This window comes from Ovis aries, chromosome 2, assembly GCF_016772045.2.
Source record: "Ovis aries strain OAR_USU_Benz2616 breed Rambouillet chromosome 2, ARS-UI_Ramb_v3.0, whole genome shotgun sequence".
Classification (NCBI taxonomy): Eukaryota; Metazoa; Chordata; class Mammalia; order Artiodactyla; family Bovidae; genus Ovis; species Ovis aries.
The window spans coordinates 144,061,793-144,082,591 of NC_056055.1; the positions used below are offsets into that span (position 1 = coordinate 144,061,793).

The window sequence follows — 20,799 nt, forward strand, 5'->3', positions numbered from 1 at the left end:
AGTAGACAAGCAATCAGGAAATGCAGTTTCCAGAGAAAGGGCAGAGAAGGAACACAAACGAGTACACAGCCGACACTATGAAGACATGAGCTATTTCACCTCCTAAACTACTGGAGCCAGGGATGAAAGAGACAGCTTCTTGTCTTCAAGAATATAGTGCTATGAAGCTGTGTATGTCTACATGTAGGCAGATATCTTTCATAGATCTTAAGGGAAACCCATAACCCCATCCATATGCAGTGAGAGAAAATAAGGCCCTCCCATAGTGAGAACAGAGCCAAGTGATGGGGGTGGGAGGATGCACTGAGGTTATTATTTGAGCCCTAGAACCATTTTTGCCTGATGTGATCTCATCCATGTCTCTCTGTTACATGAACTAAGATATCTCCTTTGTGTTTAAGCCAGATTGCATAGAGCTTTTTTCACAAGCAATAAAAAGTCCTGACTAACATAACCATGACTATTAACTGAATATTTTAAAGAAGTGCTAGGAAAAATGCCAAGTATTACCAGTAAGAATTGCAATTAAAAAACAGATATAGTTATTTATTACCAGTAAGAGAAATTAAGTGAAAGTGATTGTGTTGATAGGTCCTCAGTGGCCATCACATCTTAAATAGAGAATTTAAATACAAAAAATAAAAAAAGAAGGAAAGAAATCTAAAAAGGAAATTTCTTCCAACTTTTTAAGATAGAAGAACTAGTTGATTTCTTTGATTTGTGCCTGGTAAGCAGACTACAAAAAAATGCAGATCAATACCAGATGGAGGTTATCAAAATGAAAAATGGCCACAAAGAAACAAAAATGTATTTAAAATTAATCTGCAGCTACAATATGTGGGCTTCTAAACAGAGCAGTTTTATTTCCTTTTATCATACCCTAATGTTGAAGATTTTTTTAATAAAGTGGATGATTTAACCTTTAGCCCATTTGCAGAACAGATAAAGAAGACTCAACAAACCATTATATCTATATATTTATATTAAAAACTAATATTTCTAGCTTTTCCTTCTTTCACATTAAGCAATATCTATACTTTATCTTTTTACTACTCTGTTGATTTAACTGATTTGATCACTTTGTCCTCATGAAAGTGAAAGTCACTCAGTCGTGTCCGACTCTGCGACCCCATGGACTACAGAGTCCATGGAATTCTCCAGGCCAGAATACTGGAGTGGGTAGCCTTTCCCTTCTCCAGGGGATCTTCCTAACCGAGGGATTGAAGCCAGGTCTCCTACATTGCAGGCAGATTCTTTACCAGCTGAACCGTCAGGGAAGTCCTAAGTGGAAAATAGCATAGGCTTTTTTGCATCATTTTTATATTATTACCATCTGTGTGTGTGTAAATTTCAAATATTTCAAAAATATTTTGTTTATTTTTTTAGCCTTTGACCAACGTCTCCCAGTTTCCTCCATCTTCCAGCTCTGGTGACCATAACCCCTATCCTGTTTCTATGAGTTTTCTGTTTTTAAATATCACATATAAGTGAGATCATACAGTATTTGTCTTTCTCTACCTGACTTATTTCACTTAGCATTAATGCCCCAAATTCCATCCATGTTGTCACAAATGGCAGGATTTTCTCCTTCTTATGGCTAAATAATATTCCCTTGTACACACACACACACACATATATATACACCATAACTTCTTTATTCATTCATTCATTAATGGACACAGGTTGACTATTGCAAATAATGCTGCAATGAACATAAAGGGTGTATATTTCTTTTTAAGATATGACTTTATTTCCTTTGGGCATTTACCCAGAAGTGGCAATATGGTTTTAATTTTTTGAGGAACCTCGTATTGTTTTCCATAGTTTCCTGGAAACCTATGGAAAACAATTTACATTTCTAAATGTACCAATTTACATTCCAATGTAATGTAAATTACATTGGACTGTATCAATTTACATTCCTGCCAGTAGTACACAAGGGTTTCTTTTCTCCACATTCTCCCCAACATTTTCTATCTCTTGTCTTTTTGATATCAGCTATTCTAACAAGTGTGAGGTGATTTCTCATTGTTACTTTGATTTGCAATTCCTCCTTGATGATTACTGAAGTAGAGCATCTTTTCATGAACTTGTTGGTCATTATATGTCTAGAAATATTCTATTCCATCCTTTGCCTAATTTTTTAATGGATCATTTATTATTCAGTTTCATGAGTTTCTTATATATTTTGGATATTAACTCCTTATCAGATATATTATTTGCAAATACTTTCTCCATTCCATAGATTACTTTTCATTTTGTTGATCATTTTATTTGCTGTGCAGAGCTTTTTAGTCTGGTACAGTATTACTCGTTGATTTTTATTTATATTTCCTGTGATTTTAGTGTCATATTCAAAAAGTTCATCGCCAAGACGAACATCAGAGAGATTTTCCCATATGTTTTCCTTTAGGAGTTTTGCAGTTTTACCTTACATTTAAGCCTTTGATCCATTTCAAGTTAATTGTTGTGAATGGTATATGACAGGGGTCCAGTTTCATTATTGTTATGTGAATATACAGTTTTTTTAGTATCACTTATTTAAGAGACTATCCTTTCTTAATTGAGTGTTTGTGACTCCCTTGTAAAATATTAGTTGGCCAAACATGCCTGAGTTTATTTTAGGGGTGTTTAATCTGTTCCATTGTTCTGTGTTTTTATCCTAGTATCATAGTGCTTTAACTAGTATGGTTTTGTAATTTAGTTTGAAATCAGGAAAAGTGACGCTTTCAGCTTTGTTTTCTTTCAATGGAACATTTTTAAGTGGATTTTTAAAATAACCTTGAACATTTTTGAGGACCTTTTGTGTTCATGCATATTAAGTTGCTTCAGTCATGTCTGACTCTTTGCGACTGCCTGGACTGTAGCTCATCAGGCTCTTCTGTCCACAGGATTTTTCAGGCAAGAATACTGAAGAGGGTTGCATGTCCTCTGCACTCACAGCTGGATTCATTACCACTAGCCCCACTTGGGAAGCACATTTTATTTAAAGTGGACTCAAAGGAGGGCTTCCCTGATAGCTCAGTTGGTAAAGAATCCACCTGCAATGTAGGAGACTCTGGTTTGATTCTTGGGTTGGGAAGATTTGCTGGAGAAGGGATAGGCTACCCACTCCAGTATTTTTGGGCTTCCCTTGTGGCTCAGCTGGTAAAGAATCTGCCTGTAATGTGGGAGACCTGGGTTTGATCCCTGGGTTGGGAAGATCCTCTGGAGAAGGGAAAGGCTACCTACTCCAGTATTCTGACTTAGGGAATTCCATGGACTGTATAGTCCTTTGGGTCACAAAGAGTCAGACACCACTAAGCAACTTTCACTTTCATACACAAGGCAACAATGATTTTAATATTAAGAAAAATATTTTTCAGCTCATCATATTAGAAGTTATTTTTAAAAGTCTCTAATAGGTACAAAAATATTTTAAAAACTTAGGGACTCAGCAAAAAAATGCACTGCAAGAAGAAATGCACAAAACTCTTCTGTGGGTAGAATGACAGTTAAATATGGAAACATATCTGGTATTCTTGGAATGGAATTGTAAAGATGTCAATTTGCCTTGTGGCTCAAATTAACCTATAAATGTAATGTAACTCCAATGGCATAGCATGTAATGTAACTCCAATGCTTGGTTTGTTTCATAGTTTGACAATATTCTTATAAAATTCAAATAATAATTATGTGAGAATAACTAATATGCAGAGTATATCATGAGAAATGCTGGACTGGATGAAGCACAAGTTGGAATCAAGATTGATGGGAGAAATATCAATAACCTCAGACATGCAGATGACACTACACTTATGGCAGAAAGCGAAGAGCTCTTTAAGAGCCTCTTGATCAAAGCAAAAGAAGAGAGTGAAAAAAAAAAGGAAGAGAGTGAAAAAGTTGCCTTCTAACTCAACATTCAGAAAACTAAGATCATGGCATCTGGTCCCATCACTTCCTGGCAAATAGATGGGGAAACAGTGGAAACAGCGGCTGACTTTATTTTGGGGGGCTCCAAAATCACTGCAGATGGTGTCTGCAGCCATTAAATTAAAAGATGCTTACTCCTTGGAAAAAAAAGTTATGACCAAGCTAGACAGCATATTAAAAAACAAAGACACTACTTTGCCAACAAAGGTACTACTTTGCCAACAAAGGTCCATCTATTCAAAGCTATGGTTTTTCCAGTGGTCATGTATGGATGTGAGAGTTGGATGATAAAGAAATAAAGCACCAAAGAATGAGAAGACTCTTGAGAGTCTCTTGGACTGCAAGAGATCCAACAGTCCATCCTGAAGGAAATCAGTCCTAAATACTCTGGAAGTACTAATGAAGCTGAAACTCCAATACTTTGGCCACTTGATGCAGGAGAAGGGGATGAAAGAGGATCAGATGGTTGGATGGCATCACTGACTCAATGGACATGAGTCTAAGTAAACTCTGGGAGTTGTTGACAGGGAGGCCTGGTGTGCTTCAGTCCACTGAGTTGCAAAGAGTCAGACATGACTGAGTGCCTGAACTGAACTGAACTGAACTAACAGAGTTCTTAAAGAGTATAATAATATACTGTGTTTCTGTTTATGGTAGTGAGTTATGGAGAACTGGGAACTCTTATGTGAGATTAAAACTCACTACAGAGTCAGTATTGTTGGTTTAGGCATAGGCATTTAGATGATGAAATCGAAAATTACAGACACTGATCCTACTATATGTAAGAATTTGGTTCAAGAGGAGGACAGAACTTCAAATAGCAAATATTATATTACTCAAATATGATTTTAGAAAAACTGAAAAAAATTGTCTGTTTTACATAGCATGCCATCACAATATTCAATTGATCCAATGATCTAAATTTTTAATAGAAATTCATAAAAGTTTTAGAGGAGATTATTTGTATTCAATTAATCTTGGGAGCTGAGATCTCCCTAAACATTTCTTAAAAGCCAAATCCATGAGTATATTTGACCACATAACATAGTTCTGTGGCAAACATAAACAGAGTTGAAAGACCAGTGATAAAATAGGAAGGATCTTATCACATAAATGTTGTAATAATACTTAATATAAAATAATGAAAGAGAAAATCATGATAAAAAAGAACTAAAGTAGAACACTTATACACACAAAAAAGGGTAAATAAATATGTAAATAATTTGCTTTCTACTATTCAGAGAAATTCAAGTGAAAGCATTAAGGAAATATCAGTCTTTACCTACCAAATTGGCCAGGTATACATGCACAGAGAGAGAGGAAAAAAAATGCCTAGTTAGCTTGGTAACTAAATAAGGAGATTATTTTAGTTACCAGAAGTGAGCACATGAATTGGTAAAGCTTTCTGGAGGGCAATTAAAATGATACCTTTGAACTATGATTTCTATCTTAGGGAAAAAATTATAAGCATGTTATAGCAGCAGTAACTGTATTAGTGAAAAATTCTAGAAAGCTATTGTAATGAATGGAGATACTAAGTCTTAAACTAAAATATATTAATATAAATTGAGAAAATATATAGATATCATGAAATATTGAGAATATATAGATAATTTAAATTATGCATGCCACTATTCAGAGAAAACTTAAAATTTTGTTTCTGTAGAAAAATACAATGGGCATGAATTTGGGCAAACTTTGGGAGATGTTGACGGACAGAAAGGCCTGGTGCGCTGCAGTCCTTGGAACTGCAAAGTGTCAGACACGACTGGGTGACTGAACAACAGCAACAATAGAAAATACGTGTTTCCCTTTCTGTTTCTGGATCTTATTGCTTTCGTACATCATGTATAATATTTTACAAATGGGATGAATCTGCAAAATAATTTTGCAATTAATGTGAAGTATTTATTAATTTGAATATATTTGTATGTCAATGGATACATTTGTTCAATTCTTTTCACTGGCCACATGGTAATCTATTGTATCGGTGTTCCATATATTATTTAAACAATTGCATAGTATATAGTTTCTTTATAATTTTTCACTGTAGGGAAAATATTGCAAAAATTAAAGCTAAATTTTTTAATATTTATTTTTAAGTAATAAGCTTTAAATATGTTTATTAAAAATATTTCAGTGTTCTCATCTTCAAATATTGACTTCTGATATTGATATTAATAAATTTAAAACTATGTAGGAAGTTTGGAAAGTGATTTCATTTATACTGACAATATTATATGCATAGCTGGAAACTTCATGAACATCTGATATACAAACATTTTTCATATAGGTCTGTACCCATTGAAGAAGACCCTAAATTGTATTCAGCAATCTTAATTATTGGGTTAACCTAAAAGGTCATTTGGGTTTTCCTGTAATATCTATGGAATAACCTGAATGAACTTTTTGGCCACCCCAATAATTGCTATATAGTTAGCCTGTTTTAGTTCACTCATTTCACGTTTAAGATGACAGAGATCATTTGATCAATTAAGACATGTACGTTTTAGAAAAAGTCATGAACATACCAAACAAAAATAAATTTATTTAGGACCGTGTATTAAAAGAATCAAAATAATTGAGGAATTGCTTGGTGACCTAGTGGTTAGGACTGGGTGCATTCACTGCTGTGGCAGGGATTTGATCCTTAGTTGGGGAGTTAAGATCTCATAAACCACTGAGCATGGTCAAAAAAAAAAGGAGCCTCTGGAAAATAAATTCTATAATGAAACTCAAACTAATAATAATGATAATAATTTATTTAAAACATCTACTACAATGCTTGGCAAATGACAATGCTTAATAAAGCTTGCTATTATGATTATTAACATTAAGTAATGTGGGGGACATATGGTTGTGAGAGCTGGACTGTAAAGAAGGTAGAATGCCAAAGACTTGATACCCTTGAAATGCAGTGCTAGAGAAGACTCCTGAAAGTCCCTTGGACAGCAAGGAGATCAAGCCAGTCAATCTTTAGGGAGATAAACCTTGAATACTCACTGAAAAGACTGATACTGAAGTTGAAGCTTCAGTATCCTGGTCTTCTGATGTAAACAAATGACTCATTGGAAAAGTCCCTGATGCTGGGAAAGATAGGGGGCAGAAGGAGTAGAGGGCATCAGAAGATAATATGGCTGGAAGGCATCACCGATGTCATGAGCATGAACTTGGGCAAACTCCAGGAGATGGTGTGGGACAGGGAAGCCTAGTATGCTGAAGTCCATGGGTTCACAGAGTCGGACACAACTGGGCAACTGAACAGCAACAACAACAATGTGGGGGAAATAAAAGACACAGTTCTTGACACCAAGGAACTTAAAATATTGTGATTATAAATTCCAACAGTTTCCATATTCTAGCTGCAAAACTAGTGAATGCTAAAAAAAGTAAGAATTGCTCTGCTGAAAATAACAATTCTTATTTAGGTTGTTACCCTGAATTTCATTCATTCTTTAATTTTTCATCAAAATATCTCATTTTGAGAGGACTTTTAAAATATATATGCTTCTTTGTTAGTATCTGTAAATTTTAGTCAAGTTTACTCCTTGGTTTGTTTTTTTGCAGTTCCTCTAGCTTTACGCATATATATATATATTTTTAATCTAGGCCAAATACATGTTTTATGCAGCCACAATCTTAGCATAGCATTTTAGTACTGATTAATGACCATCATAACAGTTAGATTAATCATCAATTCTGTTAGCAAGTGAAAAGTTCTAAAAGTGAGTGTGTGTATGTGTGTGTGTGTCTAGAATTATGAATGTATATATTTGAAATATGTACTACTCTAAGCCAACATAATGGTTGCCATAGAAACAGCAAACAGCAAAAACTCACAGCTGACATAGCAAGAAGATAAGGGGCAACACTTTTGGAGAAATTGTGAAATACAACAGGCTAAAAAGTAAGAAAAATTAACTGTGTTTAAAATTAATAGTTTTTATTTCTTCCAAACAAGTTTCTTCAAAGATGGAATTAAATACCCCAAATGCTGGCATTAAGATTCAAAATATATACATTTTTTAAAATGTAGAAAACTGTAGGCATTAATGCAAATTTTAAAATGAAATATGTTAAGTATTCTTCATGAATAAAGTAATTTATTAATATTATTTAAAACTAAACTATGTACAATTTTTATATCCACTAACATTATCATTGAGCATAAAAATATATAATACTGAATGCATTTCAGCCTCCAAACATCACAAATTAGTGGGACCCACTATTGTAATTCAGCCAGAAATATCTAGTGCTTTTAGTATTTGGTGAAACAGTCTTTACCAGCTTTCACAGTGCTTTGATAATCATTTTAATAGAATTTGTTTTTAGGTTTTTATTTTTATTTTTTGCCATGCTAAGACCACTGCAGATATCCATGAAGGATCTTAAAGTGATTTAATAGTTCATTATATAAATCAAGTTTCATAACACTTCATGCAGATTTCTAGAGTTGTAAATTACATAAATGTTTATTACCACTCCCTTATTATAATACTTGTGAGATGAGATAAAACCAAATGCAAAAAATTGAGTGTCCATTTCAATTTTATCTCACTACAAATATCTCACTATCTGAAAATTAAACATCATTCAAAGGAAAATGCCTTTCTAGTTTTTAAGTATCGATCCTTGGTTGAAAATAAAATATTTATGTTTTGTTATATTTATTATGGTTGCTCTTTCTTCATTATGCTTAAAAACTGTACTCTTAATCTTAATCTAACTCTCAATAGAAATTTCAGACATTTAACTATTATAGTTCATGCCAGATCACTATAGCAGAACATATAAAACATTTGGTACAACAATTCTGTGGCCCTAACACATTCCCAGTTTATTTCCAAATGGTTCAGACAAAAAAGAAGCAACATTTTCAGAGTACAAACAAGTACTTTCCAGAGTGAAACGGTTAAATATTGCAGCCAATTCAGAAATAGCAACTGGCTTTTTTTTTTTTTTTTTTAGCAGAACCAGGTTTAATTCTTTTTTGCATTCACATGCACACAAATATACTTCCCTCGAGCTGTCAGAAAGCATCAGATTGCCTGATTTGCATGATGAATTTTAAAATCTTTTGAGAAACACAAGGACATTTGCTTTAGGCACTATGATTTTATCATCACCATCATAAACAAGTAGAATGCCAGTCAACCTCTGGTGATCAAACCAAAGCCAAAAGGTCTTAAGACTTTGAATGGTTAGTAGAACCATTGTTAATAGAATGGTTAGTAGAATTTTAATCACCTAAATTCATTTGGATCCATTTTTCAAGTCACAATATTTTGCAGTTCATTTTTCAAGTCACAATATTTTGCAGTTTGATAATCATCTCGTTATTGCCCATGATCACTCTGGATGACCCCAAAATCAAAGTATGATTCTTATCAAGAAGCTTAAAAACTCAAATATTGTAAGAAATATTTGTAAACAAATTATATTATCAGACAAAAATTTTATGATCAGTAATGTAAAGGTGGTGTCTTTAGTATTTAATTCAACTCTAATTCTCTTACAGTTCATGAAATACCACTACAATATCAATTGCATCTATAGATATTCTGAGTAAAAAAGAGATGTGAGAAAATGGAAGATTTTTCTATGGTTTTCTATTTTGGATTTCATGCTAATAGGGTCTTATCCCTTGAATGATGTGAGAAATAGTACATTGACACCACCAGAATGATCTTTATAATTAGCTTCTTATAATACCTAACTGAGAGTTAAAACCACAAGTGATGTGCTGTTTTCCTAGATTTACTGTGATATAGACATATAAAATTTCATTTGAAACTTGGTCTAATTGTGTTTCAGGGCTTAAAACAAGCAAATATGAAAGCCAATTCTTTACCTAACCAGTAAAACAGAATATAATTACTGCATTTAGTCAGAAGATGTGACTGAGTCTCATTGAAATGCAAGGTAAGTGGGTTTCTGAAGTCTTGAATTATTGAACAAATAATGTAGGGTCCTGGAGTTCAAGGGATGGAAGGGTATCATTATCTTTTTTTTTCTCCAGGGAATCAAGGATGACCACTCACCCTTCTGGCAAAAACGGAATGCACAGGGTTCTATTTCTAAGTAAATCAAAGAAACTTCTATTTGTTAGCTGCTGTTGAAGATGCACACTGCAAACTGCATCTCATCCACTTTCATCGTAATATTTTCACATTATCACAAGTAGCATTATGTCACCAAGACAAACCAATTTCATTCATGTAAATATAAAACATGTTTGCTGTAAGATATTTCCATCATTGTCAGGGACACATAAAGTCTCAACAGTCTGCCCTGTCACAGAAAGAGAAAGAGGAATTGTTCATTCACTCAGATTGAATTCTCGGTCCACTATTTCTTTAGGCTCATTGAATTTATTCATAAACTCATCACTGGTATTGTATTACAGCCTGGAAATAATCATACTTTCTATAGAAGCCAACTTAAAAAAAAGGCAACAGAAGATGAGGTGCCAATTACCTTCACCAAAAGATGCGCTCATTCTGTTTCTAAGAAGAGATGGCACAAAAGATAAAGTATGCCTTTGACTTGATGATTTGGGTCCTCTACTTAAATGGTGACGAAACAGACCTGTTAGAGAGCAGCACAGTCTAGAGAAAGGCCGACCCTCTAGGGATCTACAATAAAGCTCTCTGCCACTATCTCACATCTGGATTCTTGTCAAGTTAATCTCCCTGGGCTGTGGTCTCCATATCTGTAAAATAAGGGCGTCTATCCAGATGTTCTCAAAGGCTCTACTAGTTCTAAAATTCTTTGAATTCAAAATGAGGGTTGTCAGTACTAATTTTTTTTTTTGTCTCACCCATATAAAAGATCATTGGATCCTCTAAAAAATTTAAATGGAATTTCTTCCTCAATTGTCCAATTTTATAAAATAACCTCCGGTTTTGTACTGGAGATCAAGCTGAGAATAACCCACCGAAAACAAGAAATCCCCCCATGACTGTTACATTTCCATCTATTCTTTTTGGCCCCTCCTCCCACTGTTTATCCCAAATCAGAGTTTTAATCACACATTCAATTATAAGTTGTTCAATGATGCCTATCTCTGTTTCCTTACAGAGGAGTATCAGTAAATATTTCCCTCAAAACCCTTGAAAATTTGCAACAAAACTGCTGAAAAAGCTAATCACACATCCCAGCTGCTTTCTTTACTAGCCTGCCATCTCCTCTGTATACAGTAGATGTCTCCTCCTCCACAGACTTGTGCCATGGTGATGAAACAGGACAGTTATGACCAGATAGCAAAATAGTTATCAAATAGTTTATTTCATCAAAATAAAACCACTCTCCACTCAAACTTTTACCCTCCAGGGAACTATTCAGGTGCTCATAACTAGTGCCTGACCTATAATTTTTCAAACCCCTCTGAACCACCAGAACATCACTTTCATCTGGAAAGCATCTTGAACTGCAATTGTAAGAGCTGATGGTGTTTAAACGAGCATTATAGGTACTTTGTGAACTCACAAGCTATAGAAATCAATAGGCACCTTGCATAGAGAAGGCCTGAAATTGATTTTTCCAGAAGAGAGTCAATTTGTAACTTTAGGAGAAGCACAGACACCAGGGAGGGGGTTTACGCATGCTGCAGGCTTAAAAAAAAATTGTGTGGAAAATGCTGCACTGCACTAGAGGAGGAGGATCTCAAAGAAAGAGGGTCTAGGTTGGTGGTGTTTTTCAAGAATGGCTAAAGGGGAAAGAGTCGAGAAATACTAGGAGACCCTGCCATTCTCTGGGACTTGCAGAATGAGCGCTCTCAAGGGACACACGGCAGGTATTTAATAGAGTGTTCTGAGGTTCTTGAATTTAAATGTATACTGTTGCTTTCTGAAGGACAAGGACATCCAGTGGACTCTTTCTCTCCAGTTTAAAAAAATTTGTCTGAAATTATAAAAATAATGTATTTTGTTCTTGAAACTGGCCAAGGGAGTAGATCTTACATTCTCACCACCACCAAAAAAGAAAGTAATTATGTGAGATGATGAAAATGTTTATTAGTTTGACTGTGGTAATCATTTCACAATGCATATGTGTATTAAAATATCATGTTGCGCACATTGCTGCCGTTGCTGCTAAGTCACTTCAGTCGCGTCTGACTCTGTGCAACCCCATAAATGGCAGCCCACCAGGCTCCCCCGTCCCTGGGATTCTCCAGGCGAGAACACTGGAGTGGGTTGCCATTTCCTTCTCCAGTGCATGAAAGTGAAAAGTGAATGAAGTCGCTCAGTCGTGTCCAACTCTTTGCGACCCCATGGACTGTAGCCTGCCAGGCTCCTCCATCCATGGGATTTTCCAGGCAGAGTACTGGAGTAGGGTGTCATTGCCTTCTCCAGTTGTGCACATTAAACAGATATAATTTTTATTTATCAAGAAAGTATAAAAATTGTCTAAAAATTAATCTGTTCACTCAATATAGAAGTTAAGCATCATTCCCTTCTCTGGTGGCTCAGACGGTAAAGAATCTGCCTGCAACGCAGGAGACCTGGGTTTGATCTCTGAGCCGGGAAGATCCCCTGGAAAAGGAAATGGCACCCCATTCCAGTATTCTTGCCTGGAAAATCCCATGGACAGAGGAGCCTAGTAGGCTACAGTCATGGGGTCACAAATTGCACAAAACTGAGTGACTTCACTTTAACTTTTAAGCATCATTCAGTGTTCAGTGCTCTTCCAGGCACTGTGGATACCAGGAAGGTATTGATAAATTTCAAACAAAATGTATCCCTCCAATAAATCTAACTTCCCTTTGTAACCAGAGAATCTTATTCTCCAAACAGCTATTATTTTCTCCCTTTGCCTGAGTGTTCCTTTATCTTCTCCGTACTGTTTTATACTTTGTACAAGTTCATTAAAACTAAGTTCTACTTTAGTCAAGAGATAAATAATATAGAGGCTAAACATTATCATAAAGTTTTATCTATTTTTATTCTAAATCCTTCTAACAGTGATGATGGAGAATTCATGAAAACCAAACAAGTTTTTTAATTCTTGGCAGTTGGGGAGAGGAAGTTTAAAGATGGAATTAGAGGGGTCACATTGTATAAATGTCAGTGTGTGGAGAAGGAAATGGCAACCCACTCCAGAACTCTCGCCTGGAAAATCCCATGGATGGGGGAGCCTGGTGGGCTACAGTCCATGGGGTTGCAAAGAGTCGAACATGACTGAGTGACTTCCCTTCCTTTCTTTCTTTGGTGAGCAAAAAAAAAAAAAAAAAAAAAACACAAATGCCCTACAAAAATAATGCTAGGAAATACTATTGTGGAAAAGAAAAAACTTCTCTTTTGTATTGGATAATTTTTACTTTTATTTAAGGAATGAACCTTTAAAAAGAAATTTATACCTGTCAGGGTGAACTTAAGGGGCCCTTACTGACCTTTTTTTAGTTTTTATTTGAATGATACTAACTCTTCTAAAAAATAATTTTAAAATCACATGGTATTGAATGGACATGGATACGTTAGAAAAGATTTGCCTGTTTCAAAGTCTTCGTATGAGCATCTGTCACAAGGAATGCAACTTAAAATGGCTACAACTTCAAGTCTGAACATATCACACTAAATTAAATGATGCTGCTCACATTAACAGCAAAGGAGAAGTATATATGTATGTATGTACGCTCAGTGACTCAGTCATGTCTGACTGCAACCCCATGCACCGTAGCCTGCCAGACTCCTCTGTCCATGGGATTTTCCAGGTAAGAATACTGGAGTGTGTTGCTATTTCCTTCTCAAGGGGATCTTCCTGACTCAGGAATCGAACCCATGTCTCCTGTGTCTCCTGCATTGGCAGGCAGATTCTTTACTGCTGAACCACTTGGGAAGCCCACATATATGTGTAGAAAGCTACGTTTACTGTAGTGCATGAATCTGGCCTTCAGTTTTAGGTTTACCAGTGTTCAAACAATTACAGAATCTTAGGGTTTCCAAGGCTTTCATTTCGGAGTCGCATTCTTTTAAAAACAAAACATCATTTTCTCACCCTGGAAGTGAATGTTTTGTATTCAGTACTGCAAATATTCCACAACTCATTAACCAGTATTAGACGTTCAAAAGAGCTCAAGTGATTTAGATTTCAAAAGGATGGCTCTGCTTCCGAAAGCTGAAGACACACAGGAAATTATTTTCACTTGCCATTTGCTTACCTTAGTTTGGACGTATTTCTACCTCTCATACTCTATAGAGATAAACAGGAGTAGACTACTGAGAGTTAATTAACCAAAATGGTAGCATGTTTTCCAAATTAAGTCTGTTTTGATAAACAGCTGAGGGGCAAATATAAGCCAATGGATACAGATAAAAATTCCAAGAATTGACTATATGACACAATTTAGAGTGCAATCTGAAATACAGCCTCAGATACTTACCAGTAAAATGATTAGAAGTGGATGGATTGACACTATCAACACTGGCAGCACTGTCGCAGCTAAAAACTTCATCATCGGATTCCTGCACAGAGGAGCAGGGTAAGGAGCCATCAATTCCTTCCAACTTTCCCTTGAAAATTCCACTCATCGCTGCAGCACTGTCACATGTAACTGTAACAAGAACGGGAACAACAGAGTACTGAAGCATCTGACCACTGACTGCACAGTCAAGGTCTCCAAGCCGTTCTTTGGAGGTGGTGGGGAGGGCTGTAATTTTTTGAATCACATCTGCCAGAGTATCATATCCATGCAGAAATAATTTTTCCCATAATGTTTGAAAGTATTTCTACCCTGATGCATTGCTATTTGCATTCTCATTCTGACAAGAGTATTTTATAAGAAAAAGTAAAAATTAAAAATGTGAAATCAGAGGGCTGCATAAGGAAATATGGTTCAGCGTTTTGAAACGTCATAACAGGAGTCAAATACATTTATTTGATTTGTTCTAGTAAATTGTGTTCTGTCATTGACAGAGCCAAGGTTCAGAACGAAATAGATCATTCACTTGCATGCTATCATACCCAGAGCATACTGATTAGGGCATGTCTATCTTGCTTGGGATTTCTTTTTTTCTCAGGTACAAAGGCGTCTACTTTCCTGGGGCTCTTTGTCCGTCAAAAATCAAATTGGTTGCTAGGAACGGCTGTACCTACAGAATTTAGATGCCTTATCATGTTTCCAGTCAGTTCAGCGGAGCTACAGGGAATTTTGGAATCCTGTACCATGGAGGCTGGCTGAATAAATTTTATACAGGGTAAATCACAGTCCCTAAATCTTTTGCTGGATAAAATATTAATTTGAGCCTCTTCATTCTTTGTATCAACATGGTCAGTGAAAGCCAGTCTGAGGTAGCCTGAACATTTTTAAAAAATTGTTAATATCAATTTAATATTGATGAGTCATTAGACCTCTGAGAGTAATAATTTCCTTATAGCCATAACTCTGATGATAATCAGTGGTTGCAAACACAAATTCTTACAATGGCAGTTAATTTCAATGAGTAAAGAGGATCAGATATAATAAAATCATCTCACTCCTCTCATTTTTCGGTTGTTATTTGTAACAAAGGTATCAAGAAATACTTCTCTACCCTAAGAAAAATGATAGCGTAGGAACCATAATAAGTGATCTCACAACCAAAGAGACAGTGGGTAGAAACAGCGTAAACTGTGGAAAACCGGAGATGCGCACACAGGCCAAAGTGGGAAGCCACTATTTAGGTCCAGGTTATTTCACCTCCATGCTCTCCCAATATAACCCACTCTAAAATCTGGCCAATGCCTCATTCACATTCAGAAACAATCCTTTACACTGTTAGCTTTCACATGTCCCACCTCCTTATTAATTTTGTTTATAAAATTAAAGGAGTGATTCTTATGTTACCTTGTAATGTAAAGCCCCTCTTAGATTGGCTCTATCAGATAGACAAATAACGGTTTAGATCTGTGGCTTAGAAGGATTAACAGAATAAGGATTCAAAACATTCTCTTCCATACTAGTCCAACACAATACCTGAAATGCCTTTGCTAGAGACACATAAGTTGGGAGAACAAACTTATTTTACAAAGATGCTTGCACAATACATGCTACCAAGAAGAGGTGGTGCCTTGAAGCCATCAAACCTCAGCATGGCAATCCTATCTGTAATAAGAAGCAAATCAAAATAGAGTGACTTTCTTAAAAAGTCTGGCTACTTTCATTTGCCTCTCAGTGACCTCATGGAGTCTCAATGTTGGTACCTCATGTCAATTTTGGTAGCTATAGTTCTGTGAGGAGTATTTGCTCCAAGTCCTTTCATTGACTAGCTTTCTCTGTTTCTGTATTTTCTGCTTTCTAGTATTCTTAACTGCATACAGTTTTATTTCTGAAATAACACCTTCTATCTTCTCATATCTTGAAAACCTCAACACTAAACACCAATTCTCTTGTTCTTTTAATATACTCCAGCTCAGATTGTTGAGTAAGGGAATCTGAGTGTATTTATTCAGGTATTTATGCCATTCTAATAGAAAAGAAATGTGTTTGTTTTCCTTACTTTAAGGGGCCATTTATTATTTATTCAATAAACATTTCTTGAGCTTCTACCATGTACCAGTGACTATTTTAGATGCTGCTGCTGCTGCTAAGTCACTTCAGTCGTGTCTGACTCTGTGCGACCCCATAGACGGCAGCCCACCAGGCTCCCCCATCCGGGGGATTCCCCAGGCAAAAACACTGGAGTGGGTTGCCATTTCCTTCTCCAATGCATGAAAGTGAAAAGTGAAAGTGAAGTCACTCAGTCGTGTCTGACTCTTCGCGACCCCATGGACTGCAGCCCACTAGGCTCCTCTGTCCATGGGATTTTCCAGGCAAGAGCACTGGAGTGGGTCGCCATTGCCTTCTCCATTTTAGATGCTAAAGTAACCACATAGGGAAAAAATCACTCCTCTAACAGTGCTCCCCTACTCAGTGTTGTTGGGGAAAGGGTAAATAAATAGATAAGTAAATTAAGTATGATATATGCTCTGTGGAGTTAAATACTATCAAGAAAGTTAAGTGGTCAAGTGATAAAGCGATCAGAAATTTGGCTGTTAGAGAACACTGCATTTTGAATTAATCGGTGAGCTCATGTTACAGTAAGGAAAGTAAGGGAGCCAGTCAGTCTGACATTTGGGGAAAGAGCAGATCAAGCTATAGGAGACAAGTCTTGGTCTGGGCATAGGAGGCAATGAGTTTAGACAAGTGTTGGGGGCTAGATTGTGTAGAGACTGTCAAAACTTTGGACGTTACTGTACATGAGCTAGAGGGCTTAAGTAGTGGAATGATAAGATATACTAGTGATATACTTTAAAAGGACCACTCATTCACCTATTATTTCATTTTTTTTTTAAGAGGGCTTATGATAAAGGAGTGGGCTTCCCTAGTAGCTCAGTTGGTAAAGAATCCGCCTGCAATGCAGGAGACCCCAGTTCGATTCCTGGGTGGGAAAGATCCACTGGAGAAGGGATAGGCTACCCATTCCAGTATTCTTGGGGGCTTCCTTGGTGGCTCAGCTGGTAAATCTGCCTGCAATGCGGGAGACCTGGGTTTAGTTCCTGGGTTGGGAAGATTGCCCGGTGAAGAGAAAGGCTACCCACTCCAGTATTCTGGCCTAGAGAACTCCACGGACTATATATCCATGGGGTGGCAAAGAGTTGGACATGACTGAGCGACTTTCACTTCACTTATGATAAAGGAAAGGTAGATTTGATGGGGAAATGGAAAAGTCTAGAATTACGGAGGACTTAGCAGCTCAGATGAATAGTTAAAATCAGAACCTGGTAAGTCAGAGGGCTTACAAGATTTCTTCTGGGGGAAAAGAATTTAGAAAGAGATCAGAAGGATGAGGAAGGTCAAAATGCTTCCCAAAGCAATGTGGTTACTTAATTTTACCTATAATCACCTCTGGTATCTAAATCTAACAGATATTTGATGAAAATGGGCGCCACCTTACCTGCCAGGTTTCAAATAGGACCAATTCTGATATATACGAGCACTTTGTGATACTGCCTTGGCAAATAAAATTAACAATGAAAATGTAAGCTTTCTTTCATTATTCTAAAGGAATACTTTTAATTTGGTAGAGAAGAGGCATTATATAGAAGGTGACCGTTATCAAAGATTTACCTATTGATGGGAAAATGGAGGCAAAGAGTTAATAAATATTTTATCCACCACTTTCCCCAAGGCTACTCATTCAAGATTTTTTTCAAAGTAAAATCCATAATTACTACTCGTTACTGCAAAGGTTATAGGACTCTGGCTTGGAGCCGACCCTGTTTGAAGGCCATTGGTTGGAGAATCTCTCTTATCTGTAAGCAAATTATGGAGATTTTAAAAGAACTGCAGAAAACCTCCTAAAAACTGAGAGCTGTTGATGGATTTTTAAAAATGTTGATGTACTCTGTTTATTAGTTATATATAGGAAACTATTTGGAAGTTTTTCTTTAATTGGTATGAAATCAATGTAAATAATTTGTGTGAATTTGCTCACATTTTTACTTTTAGTTCTAGTGACCTTGAAGAAAGTTGAATAGTCATTAAGGAGAAAATGAACCATGTAATTACATAGCTCAGTAAACACAAAGAAAGGGTGGGAAAAAATGTCTGAAAGCGAAAGAAATACTTGGAGAGAGAGAAGAAAAGAGATTCATCCTACTTTGTGTTTGCCAATTTGATTCTACTGTAGTGCGCTCCAGTTGTAGTACAAAAATTGCAATGTTACAATTATTTCCATGGCAACAGACACTGAGATCATGCAGGAGAAGTTAAATTGTGAGAGAAATTAAGATGCTACCCCCATTCAGATGTCTGCAGTAATAGGTGGGAAGGGAGAACAGAGTTATTATAAATATCCTTGATTGAATTTGTCCCAGCCACATAGCCCAAGGAGAGCAATTCTAAACAATATTAAGTCACCCTATAACTCAGAATGCTCTTTGGAGAGTACATGGCTGGAAGAAACTGTTAGCAAACAGAGAGGAGTATGAATGATTTGATTTATATTTTCTAGCACCTAAACAATTACAATATCTGTCAGAAGTCAAAGGTTTTAGAATTCTAATTCAGGGTCCCCTAACAAGATCGTATGTGTCCGAAGTTAAAAAAAAAAAAAAAGGAGTTAAATTAAGTTTTCTTTATCTAACTTAGAGGAATGCAGTATTGTTACTGATCCTATATCCAACAATTCCTTTTGGAGAGGTATATAAAATAATTTCCTTAATAATTTTCCTAACATGAAAACAGTTAAAATTTTGTCAGTCAAACATAAGACTCATATTTTAATTAAAACATTTAAAACAACAGCTGAATTCTTTTATACAAAACTAGATACTCAAATACACTGTCTAGGTTTGTCATAGCTTTTCTTCCAAGCAGCATGTGTCTTTTAATTTCACATTGCTGCAGTCACTGTCCACAGTGATTTTGGATTCTAAGAAAATAAAATCTGTCTCTGTTTCCACTTTTTCCTAGATAGTGTATTAAAAAACAGAGACATCACTTTGCTGACGAAGGTCCATATAGTCAAAGCTATGGTTTTTCTAGGAATCATGTATGGATGTGAAAGTTGGACCATAAAGAAGGCTGAGTGCTAGAGAATTGATGCTTTGGAATTGTGATGCTGGAGAAGACTCTTGAGAGTCCCTTGGACAGTAAGGAGATCAAACCAGTCAATTTTAAAGGAAATCAGTCCTGAATATTCATTGGAAGGCCTGATGCTGTAGCTGAAGCTCCAATACTTTGACCACCCGATGCAAAGAGCCAACTCATTGGAAAGACTGAGATGCTGGGAAAGACTGAAGGCAGAAGGAGAAGAGGGCAGCAGAGGATGAGATGTTAGACAGCAGCCCTAATTCAATGGACAAGAGTTTGAGCAAACTCCAGCAGACGGTGAAGGACAGGGAAGCCTGATGTACTGCAGTTCATTGGATCACAGAGTTGGACAAGACTCAGGGCCTGAACAGCAACAATGCTGGCTTCTAAGGTGGTGTACAAGATTCCCCACCCTCTAGTGGGCATTCCTTGTATAACCCCAGGGTTGTGAATAGGGTGAGATATCACCCGGTCCACATCATATGGCAAAGGAAATTTGAATATGTAATGGAGGTCCCAAATCAGTGACCTAGTAAATTATCTAGGTGGGCCTGACTTAATCACATAAAATTGAGATTCTCTCTGGTTGACTTTGAAGATGGAAGGGGTCATGTGACAAGAAATGTGTGCAGCCTCTAGATGCTAAGAGCGGCTCTAGCCATAGCAAAGGAGGAAGCAGGGACCCTATAAGCACAAGGAACTGAATTTTGCCAATGAGCTTTGAAGTAGATTTTCCCCCAGAGTGACCAGATAAGAATTCAACTGAGCTGACCCTGAGTTCAGCGTTATGAGACATCAGGCTAAGAATTTAGCCACACTCTGTCAGACTTCTGATCTACAGCACTATATGCTAAAAGCAGGCATTGTTTAAATTGTTAAGTTTGTGGTAATTTGTTCTAAGGCAATAGAAAAGTAAGACAACATATATCAACTTTTTTAACTTTGTTGTACACATATGAGGTAAGCGTTATTATTGGTAAGCATTGTTATTAATATCATTTTCAGATTAAAAGCTAAAATACAAAGAGGTTAGATAATGAACCAAGGTCATAACTAGTCTTACAGGCATCATTCCACCCCAGGTGTTTTGGCACTTGAAGTCATATTTTAATTATTACACTCTTCTTTGATTCTTAATGGTATCTTACTGCTTAAATCGTTTTTGCAATTTCACTATCTCATATAGTACTACTTTAGCCAGCTGATATCCAATGAGTTAATTGCAGCTAATATGGAAAAATAGGAAGAAAAAGAATTTTTTAATCCCCTAATGAGGAATAGTATTTAGGAAGCCATTAAAAACCCTGGGGATTGCTTTGCCCTTTCCATTC

The 20,799-nt window shown here is 36.3% G+C and overlaps 1 protein-coding gene across 1 annotated transcript in view; it reads right to left on the bottom strand.

Moving 5' to 3' along the window:
- Positions 1-20,799, bottom strand: part of CSRNP3 (cysteine and serine rich nuclear protein 3) — a 210,654-nt gene that overhangs the window by 182,193 nt on the left and 7,662 nt on the right. The window contains exon 2 of the mRNA XM_042243783.1: positions 14,297-14,467. The gene's annotated coding sequence lies outside the window, so the exon portion shown is untranslated. The remainder of the gene's footprint in view (positions 1-14,296; positions 14,468-20,799) is intronic.